Below are 22,245 nucleotides of genomic sequence, written 5' to 3' on the forward strand. Positions count from 1 at the left end.
GGTTTTATCTGGAGGAATCAAACTGCCTCAAAACAAGTTAAAGGATAGATACGTGCTTCTAATGTTTCGTCTTGGGTGGGGGTTTTAATCCACTGAGGTTAGATGGTTAGGATGACAGACACTATTAACAAAAATGATAATTATCCTAAAAGGTATAATAAAACAATAAAATGCACTGTTGTCCCCACATTGGTATCAGAATATGAACAGAAAGTCCTTCAAATCCCATGTAACGAGCCACTGGCAACCTCAAACTCATGTCCTGAGAAAGAAAGCTTAGGGCGTTCAGAGAAGCACGTGGATTCCACAGAGCATGTACCGCCCAGGACCTTCAGGGGAATCACTCTGAGATGCAGCCCACACGGCCCTGCTGCCCCAGGCCCCCGTGCCAGGGAAAGAGTCATTTCCCCATCAGTGCATTTCCAGGAATTAAGTGCTCCTTCCTTGCCAATTATACAGTGACTATTCTTAGAATTGAATTTAAGCTCCATTAGAAAATTGTTGAAAGCCTTCAGTGCTCATTTTTCACCAAATTGATCTCTATAATGTTACCATAATAGAAAAAAATCTTCTGACATTCAACTGGAGTTTTTTTTCTATTAACTTAGTAACAAGGGTCCAATTTCAGGAAAAGAGTTTCCGAGCGTGAGTGAGATCACACTGTTGCGCTGCCAGAGCCTGTGCTCCCTGGGTTTGAACCTCTGCAAAGCTAGCACTAATCTGGAAATTTCTAGGTTTCTCTGGTGTCACCAAATAACTTTTCTGTGAAGCTGAATTCACTCCTTCACATACCATGGTATTGTGCATTGTGACTAGGTTTCTAAAATAGCTGCTCTCCTGATTCTTAAACAGACTACGAGGGTGGAATTCAGGGCCATTTGAGGTCATCATTCTTGCAGGTTGATAAATGGACTGAAGCAAGGCTTTACTGGATTTGGGTTTTTTCTGTCTTCTGCGCTCTCAAAATATCATACTGTGGTCACTTTATCTGCCTCCAGGAATCTCCCTGGAAAGTAAATTAGAAAACTAGGTTTTTTTAAGATTTATGACTTGAAAAGAGAAGAAAAGCAATAAATAGTATCAGATGAAGAGCCTCAGAAAAAGGAAATTACTCTTTATTGAGCAACTACTCAGTGCCAGGCATTGTCTGTGCGTTCTGTTGTTTCATCTTCCCAACAACCATCAGACAGGTCTTACTGTTCCCATATCACAGAAAAATGCAGCCGAGACTGTAACAAATGTTACACACATTTGTCTGGAATCACATAGCTCAGAAGCGGTGGGTCCAAGCCAGTGGGTTCCTTCTGTGGACCTCAGGGCATGGACCTATCCTGAGATCTCAGCAAACATTTACTCTTTCTTTCATCTGGGGCTTGTGCTGTCAAGGACTAAGGGTGGTCAGTGCTGACTCTCCATATGAGGGGGTTAAGGTGTACTTTGTTTAGGGCAGGGCTTGCCCTGGCTTCCCTCCTGTCAATGAATACTTTCACCTACCTCCTGCTGTTTATCACCAGGCAGCCGGAAGCCAGCTGCATCTTCTATAAGGGGATGAGTGACAGACAAAGGGATGGCCACCATGTCTCCTTTGGGGAATCCGTGGCCCCCAGTTGGTGGCATCTCAGCTCTGCTGGGTGAGGCAAAAGGAGAAGGAAATGGATGGTATCCTAAATGAGCCTCTCCTGGTTCTTGCAGAGGGAGAACTGGGCACAGCATCCTTTTATGCATCTGTTCAGTGGGTCAACTGACAAATAGAATTTGCCAGATGCTAAGCCTGGAAGTTGCCATCTATAGTGAGAGCATCACTGTGTGTGCTTTTGATGTTTATGGGGTATTCATACTTGTGTGAGAGCTACAACCTGTTAAGGAAGCGTCTTAATCACAATTCACTTAAGAAGCACTTATTAAGCAGCTGTTAACTTTCCAGGCACTGGGCTGTGTACTTTCTCATCCCTTATCTCTTTTCATCTTCACTCACCACTATGAGATCAGCATTGAAATTCCTGTTTCCTGGCTGATAAAACAAAGGCTTAATGTCACTTAAGTAACTTACTGTGCTCAAAGCCAGACAGATGTTAAATGGACACTCCAGAGTATGAATTCATCAATATCTGAACTTGTCTCAGACAAGGACCACAGCGTCTTTCTGCAGGATTTAGTGGTTGGCAAACACACACCCCAGACCTGCTCTGGGACAGGGATAAAATGCAGTCTTGGAAACCAGGTGAATCAAGCAAGGCAAGAAAAATGATGGTTGCTGCTGCTGCTAAGTCGCTTCAGTCATGTCCGACTCCATGTGACCCCATAGACGGCAGCCCACCAGGCTCCCCTGTCCCTGGGATTTTCCAGGCAAGAGTACTGGAGTGGGGTGCCAGTGCCTTCTCCAATGGTTAGATGCAGCAATACTGGAAAGCATGGCATTTATTTGGGACAGTCCACTGTGAGCTTTCAGCTAAAACTGCCAAGGGAATCTAATTGAACTAGTTGAGCCAGAAACCTTACTAGTACCCAAACCTCCACCAACTCCAGGACCTCAGACTCTGCGAGGTCCCTCCCCAGCCTCCTCATGCCCCAGACGTCTACCTTCTCTCCTTGCTAACTGTGCCGTGCTGACAACTGCCCTACACCCCTCAAGACGCCCACAGTCCCTGGGACCTGTAAACGTGTGGCCTTCCGTGACAGAAAGAAGCTCTGCAGATGTGATTAAATTAAGGCTCTTGCTATAGAAATTGCCCTGGATTGTCCACGTGGGCCCAGTGTCAGCATAAGGACCTGTGTAAGAGGGAGGCAGGAGGCTCAGAGTCAGAGAAGACGTGATAGCAGAAGCACGAGGTTGGGGTGACGCTAGGATGAGGTCGTGAGACAAGGAATGCAGGTGGCCTCTGGAGGCTGCACAGGGAAGGAAACGGGTTCTCCCCTGAAGCTGTCAGAAGGAGCACAGCGTTTCCCACACCTTCATTTTAGACTATGCCCTCCAGAACTGTAGGATCATAAATCTGAGTTAAGTCACTACTTTTGTGATAATTTGCTCCAGCAGTCATAAGAACCTAATATACTAACCCTCATCTCTTTCTCTCCTCCAAATGAAGAGTGTTCCCCCATGATCAAAACTGCTCCCTCAACATTCATCCACGCACACCTAGAATCCCCCAGGCCAAGGGGACTGTGTGTGCTGCATTTGGGAAGCATTCCCTTGGCACAGGAATTGTGCCTTAATCATCCCGGTGCCCACAAGGGCCTCGTACATAGCACGGTGCCCACCCCATGGTGCCCACAAGGGCCTCGTACATAGCATGCACCCGCTAAACATTTGTTTAATTGTTGAGATAGTTAGCATTCCATTGCTTTCCTTTGAGCCTCTTAAAAAAAAACCCTTTTATCAGCAAATCTATTTGTATTTGTCTGGAGCTAGTCACACGTGATGGTAGGAGAATGAAATGAATAATATCGTTTTTGCTACAAGGAAATACACATTTTATTCATGAACTTTATCATCCTGTGTAGCAGAATCTGAGCGTTCACTCTGCATTTTGTGTCGGCTGTCTGCGTCAGATACACGACAAGTCTATTTGATGTGTGCGTCTCAGTTCCTGACCCTGTCTCTTCCTCAGTTCGTTATTTTTACCTCTGTCTCTAGTTGTCTGCATTCCTAGGAAGAACAGAGGTTTTCACACATTATTCATTCCTCCAGAATCTTGGATTTCCCCAAAAGTGATGTCGTCTGCCTTTAGATGCCTCGTTCAGTGACAGGGCTGATGTTGGAGGGTGGTTGCTACTGGCTCCTAGAAGCCAGAGTTTTGCTGCTAAATGTCCTACCATGCACAGAACAGCCCAAATGTCAGGAGTGCCACGGTTGAGAAACCTCACGCTAGAGCAATGGGCTGAAACTTGGCCAAATGACCTGATTCAGAACAGGAGAGCAGGCTTAAATCCAGTTCAGGGCAATTTTTAAGGGCCCGGAGGCTTTCACCAACTGCAAGCTCAGTTTTGAGCAAAACTATCTTACAGCCGTTCAACTAGAAAAGCTGGAGTCTCAAATGCCAACAGCTGGCACGGAGCCAGAGCCACCATGCCTTGTGCGGAGCTTCTGTGATCCTCTTTTGCCTCTTCTCAAGGGGCTGTTGGCAAGGAGGACAACCTGGGAAAAAGTTCTCTGTGGGAGCTTAAGAAGAAGGATTGTGCATGTCTACAAAGATCTATAAATGACTGATAAGCACATGGAAAGATGCTCAACATGACGAATCATTAGGGAAATGTAAACCAAAGCAACAACGAAATACCATCTCATTCATACACATTAGGATGACTAATACAAAAAAAAAAAAGGAAAAAAAGACAAGTTTCCAGGATGGTGGAGAAATTGGAACCCTTGTGCACTACTGATGGAAATGTAAAATGCTAAGGAAAATAGCAAAGTGATACCTCAAAAAAAAAATAGGATTAGCATGTGAGGTGAAAGTTTCTTAGTCATGTCTGACTCTTGTAGACCCTGCTGGGCTCCTCTATCCATGGGGATTCTCCAGGCAAGACTACTGGAGTGGGTAGCCGTTGCCTTCTCCAGAGGATCTTCCCAACCCAGGGATCAAACCCAGGTCTCCTGCATTGCAGGCGGATTCTTTACTGTCTGAGCCACCAGGGAAGCCCAAGAATACTGGAATGGGTAACCTATCCCTTCTTCAGGGGATCTTCCTGACCCAAAAATCTAACCGGGGTCTCCTGCATTGCAGGCAGATTCTTTACCGGCTGAGTTACCAGGGAAGCCCAGGATTAGCATCAGATCCAGCAATTCCACTTCTGAGTATATACTTAAAATAATTGAAAACCAAGTCTCAAATAGATATTTGCATGATCTCAAGTTCATGGCAGCATTTTTCACAGTAGTTAAAGCATAAAAGTAACCTAAGTGTCCATCAGTGAATGAATGGATAAGTAAAATGTGGTATATTTAGACAATGGAATATTATTCAGTCTTTAAAAAGAAAGAAATTCTGACACCCACTACTACAGAGTTGACCTTTGAGGGCATTGTGCTAAATGAAATAAGCCAGTCACAAAAGCACAGATACTGTATGATTCCAAATATTATATGATTCCTCCATATGAGTCATGTAACTCACGGTAGTTGCCACTGTCTGGAGGGAGGTGGGAAGGGGGAGTTAGTGTTTAACAGATAGAGTTTCAGTTTAAAGAGTGAAAAAGAGAAAGAGGACTTTGGACTCAAAGGAAACCAGACCGTCCAGCCACTTAGCAGCTATGAGACATGGGAAAGCTGACTTAGCATCCCCAAGCCTGAGTTTCCTCATCTTAGATGGTATTAACAATCAAGTGGTAATGAGAAAAATTCAACAACTGTGACTGCCACCCCACAAGCATTCTGTAAACAGGGCTGGTGTGCTTGTTATTAAGAACAGGAGAGGACTCTAAACTCTGTGATGTGAGGCACTCGGAAGACGCTCGGACTGGAAAAGCAACCCTTGAGCGACAAACACGATCACTATCTTGCAATGTTTGGTGGAGAGAGGAAGTTATCTCCAGTGGGTCAAACTGGGATGAACAAGGCAGAATTCTAGGGGAAATGTTGGGGCTCAGAAATAGAGAAAACTTCCCCTCCTGGGTGCTGGAACACAGTCTCAGTGATGTGGACCCTGGGGACAAACACAGGGCCATGGCACACCCCACCTCACTTTAAGCAGGGCCACCGCCTGGACAGGGAGAAGCCACAAAAGTAGCCCTTCCCTGGGCTTCTCCAGACAGAGAAAGTTCCAGTCACCCCATTGGAAAGTCAGTACAGCCATCCATCCGTATCTGGGGACCGGTCCCAGGACCCCTGCAGATACCAAACTCCATGGACGCTCAAGCCACGTATGTAAATGTGCACAGAACCCATGTACATACTCCTGTACTTCAAATCATCTTTAGATACCTTGTAATGCCTAATTCAATGTAAATGCTATGTAAATTGTAGTCAATACAGGGTGAATGCTATGTAAATAGTTGCCAGCACACTGAAAATTCAAATTTTGCTTGTAACTTTCTGGAATTTTTTCCCCAAACATTTTTGATCTACAGTTGGTTGATTCTCCCATGTGGAACCTGTAGATATGGAAGGCTGACTGTAGTCTGCCTGCCTCACTCTTCAACAGTGATGTGTCACGGAATTAATCAGATCAGAGAAGGAGAAGGCCTCTGTGCACTGCCTTCTGTATGCCAACAGTACTGGGGAGCAAATGCAAATGAGCTGTTGCAGGCATAACAGATCCTGGGATAGGAACTGGCTCATTTCAGGAGGGTTTACCTTAATGTAATTGTCTCCCTTAGCAAACTTGCCTAATGGTGGCGAGGCACACCCACCAGCACGCATTCGAGCACCTAGCAGACTCTGGCTTAGTCTGCTAGGGCCGCTGTGAAGGACGTGGACTGGGTGACTCAAGCAACAGAAATGGATTTTCTCACAATTTTGGAGACTGGAAGTCTAAGATCAAGGTATCCACAAGTGTGTTCCTTCCGAGGCCTCTCTCCTCGGCATGCAGACAGCCATCCTCTCCCCGCATCTGCTCGTGGTCTTCCTTCTGTGTGTGTCTGTGTCCTGATTTCCTCTTTGTACAAGGACACCAGACCTATTGGATCAGGCCCCACTCTAATGACCTCATTCTACCTTAGTCGCGTCTCTAAAGACCCTGTCTCCAAATAGAGCCACATTCTGAGGAGCTGGGATTGGGACGTCAGCACAGAGATTTGGGAGAGGCAGAATTCAGTCCATAACAGACACAGTGAGAACTGAGGGCAACACCTTTCAAAGAGGACTGGGCTGGATAAGAGAGACGCCCTCAGAGCTTTTGTGGCTTTCACAACCTCTCAAAAACCAAACTCCAGGACTGTGCACCCCTGACTTGGGAGAGGCCTGATCCAGATTCGGAAATAGGATCTATTCTACATATAGCAGGTACAGTAAGAAAAAATATAGCTAACAAAAATGCAGGCAAAATAAAAATCTTTGTACTTTACCTTAATGAACTGTGTGATAGAGAAAGAAATATTCTGGTGCAGCAGCCCTGTGTTCATGTTACTTTGTGTTTTCAGATGTACCCCCGAGGTGTGGGCAAGCCCTGTTGCTGCGATGACACAATCAGCAAGGCAAAGACGCTTTGCTCCAGAGTTTGAGCCAATATTTTATATCTTACCTCCATTATTCAATTTGTCTACACATTTCCCTTTTCTTGAAAAAATACCATATTGCCTCTTGATTTCAATGTTCATTTCAGTTCCGTTCAGTCACTCAGTCATGTCCGACTCTTGCTACCCCATGAACTGCAGCATGCCAGGCCTCCCTGTCCATCATCAACTCCTGGAGTTTATTCAGACTCATGTCCATTGAGTCAGTGATGCCATCCAACCATCTCATCCTCTGTCATCCCCTTCTCTTCCCACCTTCAATGACAGTGCGTTTCTAAGCCACTGGTGAAGAAATGCTAAGGAGGGGCGGGGGGATTTTTGCTTTCAAAGACTACCATGATTCAAGCCTCAGATCAAAGCAGTCTGAGCCCTTTGGGCTTTTAATAAATGGACTGATTATAAAGTTCAGTCCAGGAGCAAGGGAGTCATGTGTTTTAGCCTCTATCGCCGCAAAGCAGACAGACCCAACTTAGGAACAATCGCCCGCACCTCTTTCTGTGTGGGTTCATCTCCTCCTCCTTCCACCCAATACCCTCAGCTATCTAACTGACGAATCAACAGACTGTAGTGTAATAACCCAGCATTCACTGGAAATGGCCACTCTGCCTGGGTAAGCTCACCAAGAGCTGGTCATTGCCCCGTCATTCATTCTTCCCACGTGACAGTATGAAATGCCCCACCTGGGTTCAGGTAGAAGACACCTCAGTTTCATGAGAAATGAGATTCTTGTTGATTAAGCTGGGCTGATTTCTAACAAGCATGGCACACTCTTTTATACAGAATGGGGAGGCCAGGTTTCAAAGAAGAGAAATACAATCCAAGTAGATCTTTACATCTCTCAAATTTCCCTCCTACCAAAAACAAGTTTAATTTTCAAATCTATAGTAGAAAGGCTTGTTACTTAAATTTTAACCCTCACAAATGGTGGGTTCATCTACAGTCAAGACTCTTAATAACAAATGGAACCTAACTCAAACTGGGATCAGGAAAAAAAAAAAATAATGAACCAATGAGCTGACATAACTGGGAGGTGAGATTTTAGGCAGAGCAGGTCTGAGTATTGGTGGGGAATATTCAAATAGGAACCATTAGCCATGACACCAGCCAATCAGAACAGCATCCGCTGGTGATGTCAGCCCTGCGTGTGCCATTAGGGCAGGGCTCTCAGGAGCCTTCTCTCCCTCTTGACTTCCTCTCCTCGCTGTCAGCTTCACTCTCAAGTAAGCTCTGACCTCATGTTACAAAACACCAGCAATCGCTCCAGGTTCACAGTCCCAGGAAAGTTCCTTCCCAGGGTTCCAGCAGAATTCCTGGGTCTAGAGCAGATCAGGGGTCTAGCCTAGACCAATCACTGACCACAGGCCTGGGTCACCTCAGGGGAGCTGGTGCAGGAACAAAACTCTGGGGTCAAGGGGCAGCGGGCTGGCTGCCCAAAGTGGAGGCAGGTGGTGCAACCAGAAGAAGGGGTAGACATATGCTGCTGAAGCCACGAGAGTCATTTCCACACAAGTCCCATGAGAGTCAATGGGCCCTTCCTGGGGGTTCTGTAAATGTCAAAAGGATCAAATTGCTTTAATTACTTGCCTCAGGTGCTGCTAATAAACTTCTCCTTAAAAGATTGCTATTATTGTTGACAGCAATACTTAATAGCTGTAACATCTACACTCTAAGGCTCAGATGGTAAAGAATCTGCCCGCAGTGCGGAAGACCTGGGTTTGATCCCTGGGTCAGGAAGAGCCCCTGGAGAAGGGAATGGCAACCTGCTCCAGTATTCTTGCCTGGAGAACTACATGAACAGAGGAGCCTGGTGGGATACAGTCCATGGGATCACAAAGAGTCTGACATGACTGCACGCCTAAGACACACACACACAAGTAATATGCAATTGGCATTAAAGAACACACAGACGCATCCTTCCAAACTGACTGTCTACCCAGCTGGGCTGCCCCAACAGTCTCAGGTATGCTTCCTTAGGGGTATCTGTGGCTATGAGACGAGCTCTCTCCCAGTTCCCTACAACCAAATTGCTGTGTAAATATCAGGTAACTAACCATGTGATGCTATTTCTGTCACTAAAGTTTAATTTTTTTACCTGTTGATAAAAATTCTCAACTATCAGTAAGAGAGAGTTTTAAAATATTTTTAGAGACTATAACACAAATTAGTGTTGCAAAATAGAGTCAGATCAGATCAGATCAGTCGCTCAGTCGTGTCCGACTCTTTGCGACCCCATGAATCGCAGCACGCCACGCCTCCCTGTCCACCACCAACTCCCGGAGTTCACTCAGACTCATGTCCTTCGAGTCAGTGATGCCATCCAGCCATCTCATCCTCTGTCATCCCCTTCTCCTCCTGCCCCCAATCCTTCCCAGCATCACAGTCTTTTCCAATGAGTCAACTCTTCGCATGAGGTGGCCAAAGTACTGGAGTTTCAGCTTTAGCATCATTCCTTCCAAAGAAATCCCAGGGCTGATCTCCTTCAGAATGGACTGGTTGGATCTCCCTGCAGTCCAAGGGACTCTCAAGAGTCTTCTCCAACACCACAGTTCAAAAGCATCAGTTCTTCGGCGCTCAGCCTTCTTCACAGTCCAACTCTCACATCCATACATGACCACAGGAAAAACCATAGCCTTGACTGGACGAACCTTTGTTGGCAAAGTAATGTCTCTGCTTTTGAATATGCTATCTAGGTTGGTCATAACTTTCCTTCCAAGGAGTAAGCGTCTTTTAATTTCATGGCCGCAGTCACCATCTGCAGTGATTTTGGAGTCCAGAAAAATAAAGTCTGACACTGTTTCCACTGTTTCCCCATCTATTTCCCATGAACTGGTAGGACCGGATGCCTGATCTTCGTTTTCTGAATGTTGAGCTTTAAGCCAACTTTTTCACTCTCCACTTTCACTTTCATCAAGAGGCTTTTGAGTTCCTCTTCACTTTCTGCCATAAGGGTGGTGTCATCTGCATATCTGAGGTTATTGATATTTCTCCCGGCAATCTTGATTCCAGTTTGTGTTTCTTCCAGTCCAGCGTTTCTCATAAAGTACTCTGCATATACGTTAAATAAACAGGGTGACAATATACAGCCTTGACGAACTCCTTTTCCTATTTGAAACCAGTCTGTTGTTCCATGTCCAGTTCTAACTGTTGCTTCCTGACCTGCATACAAATTTCTCAAGAGGCAGATCAGGTGGTCTGGTATTCCCATCTCTTTCAGAACTATTCAAAATTCATGACTTAAATAGATCAAGCATTGACATCCTGGAGTCTGTGGATTTTTTTTTGGTTTGTTTACAGTGAGAAGCTTTTTTATAAAAGAATTGGAAAATACCTTCTTCATCTCCCATAAGGAGGGGTTCTAATATACAGTTATTATTTTCATCTTCAACAAGAATGCGTCTTTATTTCTTACTTAGAGTTTTTGCTAACTACCTTTTCCCATTTCCCTTGTGTTTTTAAGAGAAAGGAGAAGCACGAGTGTGTTCTGTGTGCCCACCTGTTTCTTTACATCATTTGTCATCTCATATAATTGTTATTTGCCGAGCAAGGGCTTTCCGGCTAGGGCTGGATAAAGCAACAGCTAGAAACAAGAGTGGGAGTTTTACTCTTTAGTAAACGCTACATTTAGCGTATTTCTTCATTCATTCATGCATGCCTTTGCTCATAAATGCCCCCACCTCATTCCACAAAAGATATGAAATGGAGCTTTATTGCTATGAGTTCATGCTGGCCTAAATATTAAATTCTGTGTGATAATCACTTGGGCTATTCATCCACTTGTCACAGGGTTACTTATGGCTAGTGCAAAGTCTGTTTTCTCATCAGAGGTTAGCGGTCCCCTTTCCTTGATCAGAATTAAATAATGCTTCCTTCGCCGCTCCTCTTTGGTTTCAAGAACACATCCACTTTATCCTTGCTGACCTTGCCCAGCAGGCAGTGCTGGGATTTCCTTCAAGCATTTGTTTCTGTAAATATTTTCAGGTATTTCTGAAAGCTGTGGAGAAGGCAAGGGATTTTAACTCCCTCCAGCCTGGGGTTCCCAAGTTCCAGGCCCAAATACCTCTCCTTCTTAGCAGCAGCAGCGGTATATACAGTGTCCTATTTCTGAAATGGGCTGTTTATCTGTTGGAGTTGGAGGCAAGCATCAGAAGTCAACTCTGAAAGGTGTCTGCAAAAGAAACAAAATGTGTCAGAAGTCTGTGAAGCCATTCACAGAATCAACAAGCAGGTGTCTCAGCAGGGAGGACCCAGGGCCAGGTGAGAGACCAGGGGCACCAGCATCAGGATGGGCTCGGCCTCAGCATCCACCTGGCCTGGGCTCAGATGTGAGAGTGAGTTTTGGGGGCCTACTTTGGGTCAGGGCCCACCCATAGCCAGGGGATGGTTGACCTCGAAGGCAGATTTTAGTGGGAATGGAGTAGTGGCAATCAGAGCAGTATTACCAAATTTCGGGAGGAAGAACTCTCAAGCTGAGGGGTGCGGATGTGTCTACTCCCTCCCGCTTTTCCAACCTGTGATTAATAGAATCATTGGAAATCATTGGAAAACAGACTTGTGCACTTTTTCAATAGACTGTTTTTATAGCAGCAGCCTTAGATTCATGGCCACATTGAGGGGAAGGTATGAAGGTTTCCCATCTACCCCCTAACCCCAGGCATGCACAGCCTCCCCCAGGGTGTAGCACGTGTTCCAGGTGATGAGCACACCTCATCACCCCAAGTCCCCAGTCTACGGACTCACTGCTGGCGGTGTATGTCCTGTGGTGTGGACACAGGCACAAGGACACGTGTCCACCATGACAGCATCACCCCCAGTAGCCCCCCTCCTGGAAGCCATCTGTGTTCTCTCCAACATCCCCCTACCTCCCACCATCCCTCGGAGACCCTTCCTCTTCACTTTTTCCTCCCCTTGTTGGCCTCTTTAATGACTATTTACTTGAGTAGATATAATCTTCTAGTCTTGGTCCTTCTTTCCAAAGTCAAAAACTCTTTGAAACTGGCTGAATTTTCAGACTGCTGACATTATCTGCAACACTTTCTAAGACTCCCCTCAAAATGAGATCATCGCCATGAAGGATATGAGAAAATAGAGACCAGTACTGATTGCAGTCCTGTAGTCTTCTAACCTGTCCTGACTTCTTCCCCGTTTCCTTTTTTTATGTGTATTTTCCAACATCTTATAGCTTGCTTAGTGGGAGGATTGGTCTGAATTGCCTGCTTCACTAATACCAGATATGAAAGTCCCAGTTTTATCTTCTATCACACGAAACAGACACAAACACCTGCGAAATGGGCCAGGCCACTGTTCTGAGAGGGCACACCAGCACAGCGGGAAGGAATGGAAAATCTAACTCAGTGAGCTCCTACTGTGTGCATGAGCGGGCAGGGCTGGCTTGGCAAGCACTGAGCTAAATAAACCGGACTCCGTTCTGAACTGGGGTAGATGGTTATATACACAAAAGAGCAGTGAGAGATGGCCCCAGCGGTCCTGCAGTCATGGAGCCTGTTGGGAAGCAGATGCTAATCCAGGGAAGAAACAGGAGGGCTTGAAATGGGGCCAGGGGCAGAGTGCTACCCTCTCGTGGGAGCCTGTGCTGGCCACCCAGTCTGTCTGAGCTCAATCCCCTCATCCTTGAGCTGGTGATAGCAATCCCTGCCTCAAATGATGACGGTTAAGATTATATGAGCTGTCACGCGCGCTGTGTCTGACAGTGCACCCAGCCAGAGCCAGTGGTTATGACGATAGGGCGACGATGTGGCAGTGGAGGCCCAGAGCCAGTTCAAACCAGCTCACGAGCCAGTGTTACCATCTCTTCCCAATTCTGCAGTCTGTGGCATCAGGAGTGACTCAAAGTTGGTCACAGCGGAAGTATTTACACCATGGAAATAGGCAAATGCTAATATTTTGAGCTTTTTTTCCTTCAGAAAACTGGATGTTGAACCTCTGGCAATCTACAAGGAAAACATAATAAGAGCCAGATGTGAGTGTGATCAAAGAGGGAGCCTAGGATTGCAGGCCTGAGCCTGAGCAGCCTGGGGCTGTGTGTCCTATGGTCCCACTCTTGTAAGGGGCTTTGTTTTTATCGTGGTTTTGTTTGGGAATCTGGGCTATTTTTTTTCTTTTTTTGGTCCAGCAGAGTCATTGCTTCCTATTCAGAGTTTCTGGCCCCTTCTTCCAAAGCTGAGCTGTTTGGAGGCTGGAGGAGGGAAGCAGGGGTTCAATGTCATCTCACAAAAAACATTTACTCATAAAAAGTTTCGTGTTAATATAGCTGCTGAAGATTTCTCCCAGCTTTTACTCGGCAGCAGTGGTCCAAATCGTTGACTGGATTTTACTGCACTGTGGTTCCACTGAGGAAGGCCAACTTCCTAAATCATGCGCCTGACAGCTGCCATATTTCTGAGCCCGGAGCCAAGCTGTGACCTTCTAGTTCCACAGTAGCTAGAGCCGGGTGACATGCGTAATAAAGGGAGTACCTAGAGCATTTTTAAAATACGGAAGGAAGCCGAAATCAGATAGAGGTGTCAGTTGGAAACTGGTTACCAGAATCGAGGCGATCCATCTTTTCTGTCCAGGATGCTGATGCGAAAAGCACAGTGACTTTCACTTGGCAAAAGGATTTTGAAATACATGGGTTTGGGAAGCCCCCACCCCATGCCAAGGACCGTGCTTCACGTATGATACAATTTTCACAACCACCTTATCAGTAAGGTTTTAGCGTCTCCGTTTTACATACAAGGATGTGAAAGCTCTGAAAGGTTGGAACCGCTCCCAGTGACCCACAGGTGTTAATGACTGAGTGGGGATTTGAACTCGGGTCCATCTGCTGGCCTCTGTTCTGGCCACTGTCCCCAAACTGCTTCCCAGTCGGAGACTCCTCCTAACTCATCGGCTCACCACGGATTCCTCTGCCTGGAACATCCTCCCCACCATGTCTCTACTTGACTGTCTTCTTTTCATTCATACCGCATCTGTCATCCCCGCTGAGCGGCTCTCCTTGCTTCAGTTCAGTTCAGTCACTCAGTCGTGTTTGACTCTTTGCCATCCCATGAATTGCAGCACGCCAGGCTTCCCTGTCCATCACCAACTGCCAGAGTTCACCCAAACTCATGTCCATTGAATCAGTGATGCCATCCAGCCATCTCATCCTCTGTCGTCCCCTTCTCCTCCTGCCCCCAATCCCTCCCAGCATCAGAGTCTTTTCCAATGAGTCAACTCTTCACATGAGGTGGCCAAAGTACTGGGGTTTCAGCTTTAGCATCAGCCCTTCCAGAGAACACCCAGGACTGATCTCCTTTAGAATGGACTGGTTACGTTTCAGTAAATAAGCCCTCCCCTACTCCCCCATGTTACTAGTCACCCCGTACCATTGCCCAGTGTGATGGCTTCCAGAGCACATGTCACTCTCTGAAACTGTCATATGGTCTGTTTACATGTTGCTTATAATCCTGCTCCCTCTAGAGCATAAGTGCTGTCATAGACACAGTAATACATAAATAAGAGTTCCTAACACACAGTAGCCGTGTGATGAGCACTGAAATGATAGATGGATACATGAATGGGTAGATGTGTGCATGGATGCCCAGATGCAGAGATGAACATGTGAATGGGTAATGATGGATATATGCATGGATGGATGCGTGGATAGATGGATGAATGGATGCATGGAAGGATGGACGTGTGAACGTGTATGTGGATGGGCACGTGGGTATATGGGCACGTGAAACTGAGCAAGCTCATGTTGGCCATGGGAGATTCCTCCCTAGTTCAGGCCTCCTGCAGCTACTCATCTTCTCAGCCCTCCTGAAGGGGTCCCAGGCAGCTTTCCTGGAGACCTGTATGCTTACCTCACCTTCCCCAGCAGACTGAGCAGTGCCAGCCTCATTCCATCACCGGTGGAGCGAGGTCAGTGGGGATAGAGGCTGTGGGTTGACCAAGGGCCGTGTTGGAACCGGAGCAGCTCCCCTGTGTGGCCTCTGGGCAAACCCTATATTCATCTCCCCAGCCTTCTGACCAGCTGCAGGGCCCTCCTCCCTCCGGGCCCCTAACTCACAGAGACGGGGGATACAGACACCAAAACTCACATGGCCTCTATCATCCAGGCTCACGTAGTCTAGAAGAATGGGTAGTTGTATAAATAAACACTTTTTAATTATAAATACGAAAGCTGTGATGAAAATGACATTCAAGGTGCAAAACAAGACAGTCTGACAAGGGCAGAGAGAAAGGCAAGTCTGTGTCCACCTGTTAGAGTCAAGGAGAGCCAAGCTGATGCTTGAAGACAGCCCAGGGGCCAGGGGGAGGTGTGCAGGCCCTGGAAACACCGCAGACAGAGACATAGAGGCTAGAACTGCTCACTGACCAAGGGGGCACGACTGCGCCGGGTCTCGTGTGGTCCACGGTGGGAGTTAAGCCTTGATCTGTAGGCAGTGAGGGCACTGGAAGGCCTGAACGCAGACAGATGTTGCAATCAGATCTGAATTTTAGAAAAAGTTCATTCAGGCACAAGACAGATGTTAGGGGAAGAGTGGAGAGGCTGAGAGGTCACTTAAGATGCTGCCACCTAGGACAAGAACAGCAAGGAAGAGAATTCAAAGACGCGCAGCTGAGCTGAGAAGCATGAAGAAAGTGGAATCCGCATGATTTGGTGATTAACTGGACTCGGAAGCTGAAAAGAAACCTTTGTGGCAACCCCTTGCCAGTGAGAAGGTTCCTAACCCACCTGCTGTCCTCCCGCAGATCAAATATGCTGGACTCCATGCTTTACCTGAGTGCCTCAATCTTCTGGTGACTTAGAAGAAATGGCTGAGCATCAGGCTCCAGCAAATCCCAAGTGCCCACCCCTGGACCAGCAAATTGACTAGCATCAGAAGCCCATGGGAGGTGCTAAAATTACAGAGGCTTAAGCCCCACCTCCAGTGTTGTTGCCTGGAGAATCCCAGGGACGGGGAGCCTGGTGGGCTGCCGTCTATGGGGTCACACAGAGTCGTACACGACTGAAGCGACTTAGCAGCAGCAGCAGCAGCATACCTACCAACTCAGTGTCAGGACCAAACTCCAGTGTCAGGACCTGAGAATCTGTATCTTTAATTCTGCTGGTGATTATGGGGCCAGAACCATAGGGTACCCAGTTTGGGAAACACTAGTTCAGTCTCTCCACTAATATTTGGAGAGAAGGATCAGGAGCCAAGTCACCCCTCTGTCTACTTGCCCTGGGTCAGCACAGTGCCTCCTACAAAGCGGATACCGGTTCTATGCCACCCAGCTTGCCCTACACAGGTGCAGAGTCTCTGCAGGGGCACAGCCTATCTGGAGACATGGTGTTGAATCTAGACAAAGACGTCAACCTAGAATGTTCTACAACAAAGGCAGTGGTTTCCCCACCCAACGCTGTCAGCAAATTAAATGACTAAAGCAAAAATAAAGCAATGGGCCAAACAGTCAAGTCTGGGCACAGCTTTAATGACTAATTTCTAATGAGAGTTTCAAAACACTAATTTTCCGGAGCAGAAAATCAAGTTGTGCTCATTTATAACCCGTCATCTGCAATGAGTCGGAGGATATTTCTTTGTTGTCAGTTAACTTTGTGAGCCCGTCAGAATACAAAGTAGGGCTGTGGGGCCATAAATCAGATCTTTGGGACCTGATAAATGGTTATTGTGCAAATCCTGCATTTGCATTGGGTCTGGAGACATAAATCTACTTCTCATGATCTTACTTTAAAAAAATTATCCCCCTGAAGTCAGAGTGAGCAATTTATACAGGCATTCTTTGCCAGCTGTTTATTTTTCTCACCTTTTAATGACTGCCTTTTCACTCTCTGCATTTACTCTGTCATGTAAAATGTCACTTGTCACATGGAAGAAACTCCCAGGACTTCGGTGTGACTGTGCCCACCAGGAAGAATTTACAACTTTTTGCTCATCCAGAATAGCTATTGTTTGGGCAAAAACTGTCATAACTTACTAGTGTTAGAAAGAAGCTTCCAGACCATCCTTGAACCTGCCCTTTGTTAGACGGGAAAACAGGACTCCAGTTGGCAGTATTGTCACCAGGCCAACTTGGTGACAAGACCTGGTCTCCTGTTTGGGTTTGAGAGAAATAAGAATCCTTGATAGCGTGAAGAAACAGCTATAACCTTCATGATTAAGACTAAGTGAAGTCTTCATTCAAAGACAGTGACGTGAGTAGATAGGAAAAGCCAAGGAAAGAGCAAGGTGCTTGCTCACTCATTCCTTCATTATTCATTCATTCATTCACCAGGCAGCTAGTTACCTTGGCCCATTCTGCTACAGTCATCACAAGTAAGACTAAGGATCCCATAGATGAGCCTTTGTTTGACTCAGCGTATGTCAAGCAGGCAAAAATGAAAGAGAATCAAAATACCCTGTTATTTGGGGGCCCTCTGCCATTCATTAGTAGAATATTCTGAAGCACATTGTGAAAAGGGTGTTTGGTTTTTGTCATTTTTCTGTGCTTCAATCACCTAGGAAACCATGGAGAGCTCACGTCCTTGAAGATATTTCTCTTGCATATAACAGCTTTATGGAGACATAATTCACAAACCCCACAATCTACCATTTTAAAATATACAATTCAGTGGGTTTTAGTATATTCAAAGAGTTGTGCAACCATCTCCACAATCAGTTTTAGAACATTTTCTTTACCCCAGAAAGAAATCTATTCTCCTTAACCATCACCTCCATTCTGCCTCTCCTCTGCCATAGCAACCACTAATCTTCCTACTCATCTACTACTAATTGATTTTTGGTCTCTATGGATTTGGCTAGACTGGATATTTCATATGAGTGAAGTCACACAGTGTATGACCTCCTTAGGTTTTTGGTCTTTTTAGAAAGACAGGAATATGGAAACAGAACTGCTTACTGTCTCAAGAAAAGACATATTCATCCTTTTGCCATAAACTTTATGAAAGTTTCAAATGCATAGAAATGTTGAAATAATTTTGCAGTGAGCATTCATTCACCCATCACCCAGATTCTACTGTTTTCTTCCACTTACTATATCGCAAATCTACCTGTCTCCCCCACAGACTACCACTGTAGTGGTGGGCATTCAAGGAAGCAACTTCCAACCTTGCCATATTGAGAAGGAAAAATGCTCAATTCTTCACAATAAAATGTCAATGTAGGAGATTTTAAAAGCCAAGAATGTTAGTAAATTGACATTAGAAGCCCTGAAAGATAGAATTATGTTCAAAGGTTGGAGAAGGCTTGGAATAGCTTTCCAAGAGAGCATGTGATAGGGACATGAGGCCCAAGGACTGACCAGGTTTGGAATGACAGGCGTCTCAAAGGGACCAGCCAGCAGCCTGGCTCAGTGGTCCACAGTGAGAGAGCCAGGGAGTAAGCCTCACGGTTTAGGGAGATAGCAGCCTTTTCCTGAATCTGCTAATTTGGCTGGGGTTTTTTTATTTGGGAGGACTTTCTGAGATTCGGGGGTGTACATTTGAAGGCAAGGTACTTTTCATTTTTTCTTGCGCAGCACAAGCTTTTAGAATTGTGATGGTACCCAGAGCCCCAGCTCCTCCCAGACCAGGGGTCCAGCATCACACGCACAGACTCCCCAGGACTGTGGTCTGGATGGGCAGGAGTGGACCTGGTGCATGAAGAGAGGGATCAGGACATCTGGTGGGTGCTGAAACCACACGCCACTCACTCTCTGCCTCCCAGCCCATCCGCTCTCACCCTCTGGCCCCACAAGCCAGTGTGTGAGTGGTGTGACTCAAGGGTTGGAAGACACTGGCCTGTGTGGTGCATGCGCATGCGTGCGTGTGTGTGTGTGTGTGTGTATGTGTGTGTTATGAAGACACATCTATTTTGTGTTACTACGAAGTGAGAAGTAAAGGTCTTGGCAAACAATTCAATAGCTCCTGCTGATAAGTGCAAGGTAATTCTTTTTAATGAGAGAGGTAGCCTTGATATAACTATATTAAGGCTTCTATTGGAACAGGAATGCAAAATGTTCATCTGGGTAATTTACTCATCAGTCACCAGTGTTTACCAAAAGCCAGCAGATACCCTGGGAGATGCAAAAGCACAGATAAACAAGACGTGTCTCCCAGACCACAAAGAAGTGTGTCCACTAGGGGGAAGCACACAATTAGGACATGTCATTTTATTGTATATAAGCTTATGATTAGGTTGGGCCATATGAAATTGCTGGTATTTGATGGGTTTTGACCACTAAAAAGGCAGCTTTGCGGTTCAGCCTAATATCTGAATAATGTTTTGTCACTTTGCTAGGGCTCCCATAACAAACTACTGCAGAACTGGGGGGCTAAGACAGGAGACACTTACTTCTCACACTTCCGAAGCTGGAAGTCCATGACAGAGGTTCTGGCGGACACAGTTTCTGGCGAAAGCCCTTTTCCTGGCTGGAGGACGGCCCCCTCCTTGCAGTGTCCTCCTGTGGCCTCTCCTCCATCTGTGCACAGGGTGGAGAGGGGTTGTGCTCAGGCCTCTCCTTCTTCTAATAAGAACACTAATCCCATCAGATTAGGGCCCCACCCTGCAACCTCAGTTAACCTCTATTATGTCCTTAAAGGCCCCATCCCCATATTCAGCCACACTGGGAGTTAGGACTTCACCATGTGAATTAGGGGAGAGGTGAGGGAACACAAATACTCAATATCACTCAGTCTTGTCCGACTCTTTGTGACCCCATGGACTATACAGTCCATGGAATTCTCCAGGCCAGAATACTGGAGTGGGTAGCTTTTCCCTTCAGGGGATCTTCCCAACCCAGGGATCAAACCCAGGTCTCCTGCATTGCGGGTGGATTCTTTACCAGCTGAGCCACAAGGGAAGCCCAAGAATACTGGAGTGGGTAGCCTATCCCTTCTCCAGGGGATCTTCCTGACCCAGGAATCGAACCAGGGTCTTCTGCATTGCAGGCGGATTCTTTACCAGCTGAGCTGTCAGGGAAGCCCTAACAAGTGTGTAATTAATATATTGTATGTGTGTCCATACACCATATATAGTATTACATATCACGTATAATCAGAGAAGGCAATGGCACCCCACTCCAGTACTCTTGCCTGGAAAATCCCATGGATGGAGGAGCCTGGTGGGCTACAGTCCATGGGGTCGCTAAGAGTCAGACACGTGAGCGACTTCACTTTCCCTTTTCCCTTTCATGCATTGGAGAAGGAAATGGCAACCCACTCCAGTGTTCTTGCCTGGAGAGTCCCAGGGATGGGGGAGCCTGGTGGGCTGCCGTCTATGGGGCCGCACAGAGTCGGACACGACTGAAGTGACTTAGCAGCAGCATCATGTATAATATATACATAAATATTTTTATGCAAAAAACTGTAAATTTTTTATTAAGATTGTATTAAATCTACAAATAACTTTGGGGGGGGAATTCACCTAAATTCACAGTATTTAGTTTTGTAAGCATGAGCATGGTATATCCATTTATTTAGGGCTTCTCTAATCTGTCTTACCAATGTATTCTAGTTTTCAGAATATAGGTCTTGCATATATTTTGTTAAGAATTTTACAGGCCTTGACTACCTTAAATGGTATTATTTACATTTTATTTCCAATTACTATTTGCTAGTATATATTAATACAAGTGAATTTTGTGTATTGACCTTGCATTTTGTAACTATGCCAAAGTAGCATTCATGTTATTAATTTTTTTAATTCCTTCAGATTTTTATACCTGATTATGTCATCTGCACATGAGGGAAATTTTACTTATTCCTCTCTAATCTACATGCTTTTTATTTCCCAGCCTTATTGTACCAAGCTCAAACCCCCTAGTACACTGTTTAATAGAAGTTAATACATATACATTTTTGTAGACACACACAGACCACATATATAATATACTTCTATAGCAGTAAGGTTGCACAGAGAAGAGAAACACTGCCTTTGCCAAGAGGGAAATGGAGATATGGGGATGTCAAGGAAGACATCTTTATATTATTAGCTTTCGTTGAAAAAAAAAAAAAAGACTTTATTGCAAAAAGATTATAGGCTCGTGGTAGAAGTTTTAGAAATCCTGATATGAAAAAATAAGAAAGATGTAAATCCAACTAGCCAGACACAGGCACAACTACTCTTAAGGCCAAAGTCAGACAGGGAGGCATCTCAGCGCAGAGTGCGGATCCGGGGACGGGACAGATCTATCACTTACCAGCTGTGTGACCTGGAGTGAATCACATAGCCTCTCTGTGCCTCAGCACCTCCATTTGTACAGTGGAGCAATAATCCCAACCCCCATGAAGCTATTTGTGAGGGTCATATAAGTCGACCTGTGTGAAGCACTGAGGAAGTTTCGGGCACAAAGTTAGTGCTCAGTAAGTGTTAATATTATCTTCTATTCTGTCACTGTTATCATCACTGCCATATTCTTAACGTGGCTGCCACTAACATCCCCTTCCAAGGGGGATTACAAGTCCAGTGGTGTGATAGAAGGGCGTAGCACGCAGGGTATGGTGGGGAGAGGGATTTTGAAGCTGAGCTTGGACTCCAGAGGAGAGTTGTTACTGATGTTCGTGAGAAGGAGGCAGTGAGCACCTCCTGCGTTAGCCTGTGGGCATTCTCTGCTCTGCACATGAACCTCTATAGAATGTGGGTGAGGTTTTCACCGTCATCTCCATCTCTTGAATACAGTCGTCCTGCCATGCTGTGTCTCTCTCACCTCTTAAGGTCTACGTAGTGCCTTGTTGTCTGGGTAACCAACCACTTTTGATACCAGTTGTGTGCATGTGTGCTAAGTCGCTTCAGTCATGTCCGCCTCTGTGACCCTATAGACTGTGGCCTGCCAGCCTCCTCTGGCCATGGGATTCTCCAGGCAAGAACACCGGAGTGGGTTGCCATTCCCTTCTCCAGGGGCTCTTCCCAGCCCAGGGATCAAACCTGCATCTCTTATGTCTCCTGCATTGGCAGCTGGGTTCTTTACCGTTAGTGCCACCTGGGAAGCCCCTTGATAGACAGTTACCTGGTATTTTTAAAATTTTTCTGTACTCAGCAGTGATGGAAGAAACGTTCTTGTAGCTGAGTAACTCTGCCAAATAAGTTTGAGTAATGCTTTGCTCTGAGACCC

The 22,245-nt window shown here is 45.9% G+C and overlaps 1 protein-coding gene and 1 long non-coding RNA gene across 3 annotated transcripts in view; one reads left to right on the forward strand and one right to left on the reverse strand.

Annotated features, from left to right (window-relative positions):
• LOC147353007 (uncharacterized) overlaps positions 1-19,764 on the reverse strand; it is a 45,122-nt gene extending 25,358 nt beyond the window's left edge. The window contains exons 1-2 of the long non-coding RNA XR_015145303.1: positions 19,488-19,764; positions 1-11,335 (exon numbers count right to left, since the gene is read on the reverse strand). The exon at positions 1-11,335 is cut by the window's left edge and continues 25,358 nt beyond it. This is a non-coding gene — a long non-coding RNA (uncharacterized LOC147353007). The remainder of the gene's footprint in view (positions 11,336-19,487) is intronic.
• CDH13 (cadherin 13) overlaps positions 1-22,245 on the forward strand; it is a 1,010,942-nt gene that overhangs the window by 948,526 nt on the left and 40,171 nt on the right. The gene's annotated exons all lie outside the window — the stretch shown is intronic.

This window comes from Bos grunniens, chromosome 18 (assembly GCF_055505025.1).
Source record: "Bos grunniens cultivar Pamir isolate PY7600 chromosome 18, Bosgru_T2T1.0, whole genome shotgun sequence".
NCBI lineage: Eukaryota > Metazoa > Chordata > Mammalia > Artiodactyla > Bovidae > Bos > Bos grunniens.